Below are 3,904 nucleotides of genomic sequence, written 5' to 3'. Positions count from 1 at the left end.
GAAAATCAAAGAGGGAAGAATCCAAGAAAGAAAGCAGCACAAGTTGTAGAAGGAAATGATGGGCAGCACAGAGGAAAGACCCTCAGTTCCAGATGTTTTCTGGAAACTCACATCCTCTCATATCTCTAAATGATGTGCATGTTTTATACTGTAACCAGCCTCATTTTCCTCATTTTTTTCTGTTTATTGGCTAGACATTAAAATTCACAGGGGTATGCAATACTTAATTTTTGAAATAAAATCATGGCTCATAATCTAAAATCATTCAAGCGAGGCTGAATATTTCATTTGACCAATTATTCCTAAAGAGCCGACATTATTTGTAGCAATGTAAATTCCCATTTTTAAATTGATCCTGATTGAGTGATGATCTCTCTTTTCTGTTGGTATTTCTTTCTATTAAATGGCGATATTATTTACTACTTCAGTCAGAAGTCTGCATGGGACCTATCACCAAGAGCTAGTTTTTCCTGGGATTTATGGTAAAAGAACTGTTAAGTTTTCTAAGCATTACATTAGCAAGGTCACACCCGTTAATATTTTATGCCCAAACAATAGGTACATTGTTGAGCATCAGAAGTGAATAACTTAGTTCAGCACCAGTAATAAGGCAAAGCTGATACACAGACTCTTAACCTATCAATATTAGTTATCATTGCTCACCAAATGACTACATTCTACTTTTGGAAACTCATTTTCATCTTCTTCCACACTTTTGTTTTTCTCTGTGAGACAAGTAACATCCATTGTGTGTGTTTTAATTAATTTATATACTCATTTAATTAACTGGCATCCATATATGCAAAACAAAGAAGTGAATGTACTTGGTGTACTCACCCTCACATCCATTTACCATCAATGCACACACAGTACATGAATGAAGCATCATTGATCTTTGCTGATAACAGGGACACGCCTAGTGGCTAGACTACATATTCTTCATGAACAGTATTTAAAGAATGGTGCTCCATATTGCTTGTAAACATATTGACATGGAAATCAGGAAATCAGTGGATACGAAGCTCATTTGCTAATCCTGGTACCACGTAGCTAAAATGGCAATTGTATTGATAAACATCTCATGGGCATGGTAGTTGACAGAAAATTCCCTAATGGGTTTCACTAACAGACTAAGGACATGCACTGATTACAGGACTCTGTCCCAGCGGACTCTAGGACCAAATGGTCTAATCGTCTTCATCTTCTTCATCGCTGTCCTTCATGCTGATCCCCTGCAGTCCCCTACCTTCGATCACTGATGCTGTGGCTTCCTCCATAGTGAGACGATCCTGGATTGTTTCATAGGTCTTTCTGTTTAAAGTAGAGTCCAGGACCCCTTGCAATCGGAAATCTCTGTAGGTTTTCTTTACTATCCTAATTAGTGTTTTCAGCTGATAAATGTGAAGCTGTAAGTCCATCCGGTCTGTCAACCAGGTGCAGCTCACGTTCATGGAGCTGTTGTACCATTGATCAAATAACCTTTCTATGTACATTTCCTCATTGACCTTATCTCACAGGACATCCTGAGAATGGTGGATGAAAGTCACATAGGTGTCGGCCACATCTATCCCGGGTTTAGGTACATCCACATATTTGGAAGGTGCCTTCACAGTAAATGACAGAAAAGAAGAAAACAAAGTCCCTTCATCATATCTGGATAATTTTGCCAGCACTCCTTCCAAGATAGTAACAAACTTTGCAACCAAGAGTGTTATTTCTTTAACAGTTTCTTCAATTAGTTTGTCTATTTTTGAATGCTATTGATGCTCTTGGCCCATTTCCATGCTGCAAAATTTTGTTGATTGAGCTTTGGCATCAACTATAACATTAAACATGGTGCATATTGACTGTGGGACTCGAAAATCTGTTGATTCACTGGTTTTTTGCAGCTTAACTTCAAATGCAATCCTGGTCTTTTGACACAAGATTCGATCACGTCACTTGCCATCAACTTCAGCCGTTGCTTCAGGTGCTTTCTAAACTCTTCTTCAGGCCAGTGCAAGTCCCAAATGAAGGTCTGAAATGCGTCAAGTTTCCAGAACAGATCTTCTGAGGTGCCTGACCCATTCCTGACTGTTTCCCATGACTCCCGCTCAAAGCCCCTGTGAATGGATTGTGTAGCTGAGGACTCCATCAGATCCACATATCTAACAACAAGTGGGGCAAACAGGTCTTGCAGGTGTTCTGGAAATTTTCCATTGCACAAATGATAGTCAGTATGGAGAAAATCATTCAGCAGCTGAAACAGTGGAAAACTGTCCCATGTGTCTGGGGGTTGCACCTCTAAGGCTGCATCCATGTCTACCGCAAAGAATGCCAGGAACGTCTCCACATGCTCCACCATTAAATCTGACCACCACGCAAAGGCCTCGGCATGGTGCTCCTCATTTTGCTGAAGAGCTTCAATGACTAGTTCAGCAAGACTATCAATGACTATCTTCAAGCTCTTTGGCAGGAGTGATTAATTGACCTACATTTTGAATGGTTAAATCCATCACTTGGGAGGCCAAGCAGAAGACAGGATGCTCATACATTTCTCTCCTTTTCCCTTGGATTTCGGCATACTCTGAGAGCCGAGAATAGTTGACTATTGCAGCCTGTTCCAGACATTTACAGACGACTGTTTTTACCTCCTCTTGTGGCACTGGGGTAGCAATACCTTTCATCAAAACCCTTTCCAAGAGTGAGAGAGTAGCTTTCAAAGCACCTTCAGGTCGACCAAATGGAAAGCAACACCTAAAATGTGTAATCTGATTTTCCAACAGAACTTGGAGTCTCTCTTTGATTTCTTCAAAACACTCCTTTTCTTCAATGCTCACAGTTCCGATTCCACCAGGTCTTTTCTGCTCTGGATTTGCCTGGGTTTTGGAATCTTTTCTTTTTTTGGTTCCTTTTTGGTATCTTTTTAGCATCTGGTTCAGGTGGGGAGCGAGTTTTGCTCCCTTCAGGGTCTGTATTTGGTGGCAGCCCACTAAGGTATACATGAATAGCACAGAAGGCAAAGCTGTAGTGAAGAAGGGTGGGGTCGATCATGGTACCATTTTCTGCCTGTTCAAGCAAGTCTCTGAGGTAGCAGAGATGTCAGTGACACCCCCGGACTCCATTTTGGGCACAACACTCGTCTACCACAAACACCTGGCCAGGACTGAACCAGCCCAGGCAAGAATAGGAATCATTAGGGCTGTGATCCAAAGTAAGGCATTATACCATCTCAAAGAGGGAAACGTAGTCACAGTTACAGGGGTTGGAAGAGATAAATTCATCCATGCCATGTTTTTGAGCTCTATCTGTGTAAAATTGGGAGATAGGGGCATCCAACTGAGGCACATTTCCTCCCTTGGCATTGAGTTTCTGGACTTGGGTCGGGGGCACAGGCTTGTGTGACTGCCCCGTGGCCCGATACATGGCCTGAACTCACAGGAGGAGGTCTTGTTCATCGTCACTTGCAAATATCATAGTGTCTCCCTCCTTGACAGCACTGAGGAAGGCTCGGCCACCCTCCAAACCTGGCTGGGGGGTCGGTGTAATCCACAGCGTAGCCATCCAATTGTAGAAGTTCCTGAGGCTCCGCTTTCTTCTCTCGATAACTGCACATGGCAAATGTGTACTTACTCACCTGTACCAATACGAAAAATCTTTTCTTCCATCTCTTCTAGACATTCTTACCGATGGCCCGCAAATACCCAGAATGCTTCATGTTTTGAGGCTTAGCCATTCGGACAGCAAGTTTGATTTTGAGGTCTTGGTCAAGGCAGTTTTTGGAGACTGTCCGTTTGTGCCACTCTGACTGTTTGGGGCTGATCGGGGTGGGATGGAGAATAATAACCCGCCCGAGCTCCTTGTCCTCCAAGGCCAGGACTCCTGTGTTCTCTGTGAACAGCTTCACCTTTACAGCTGGCCTTGC

At 42.8% G+C, this 3,904-nt stretch overlaps 1 pseudogene; it reads right to left on the bottom strand.

Moving 5' to 3' along the window:
- Nucleotides 1-1,045: 1,045 nt before the first annotated feature.
- LOC108298989 overlaps nt 1,046-3,904 on the bottom strand; it is a 5,472-nt pseudogene continuing 2,613 nt past the window's right edge.

Source organism: Cebus imitator, unplaced genomic scaffold (genome assembly GCF_001604975.1).
Source record: "Cebus imitator isolate Cc_AM_T3 unplaced genomic scaffold, Cebus_imitator-1.0 Scaffold1359, whole genome shotgun sequence".
Taxonomy (NCBI): Eukaryota; Metazoa; Chordata; class Mammalia; order Primates; family Cebidae; genus Cebus; species Cebus imitator.
The sequence above is the reverse complement of the archived record's forward strand: the minus strand, read 5'-3'. Positions and strand labels throughout refer to the sequence as shown.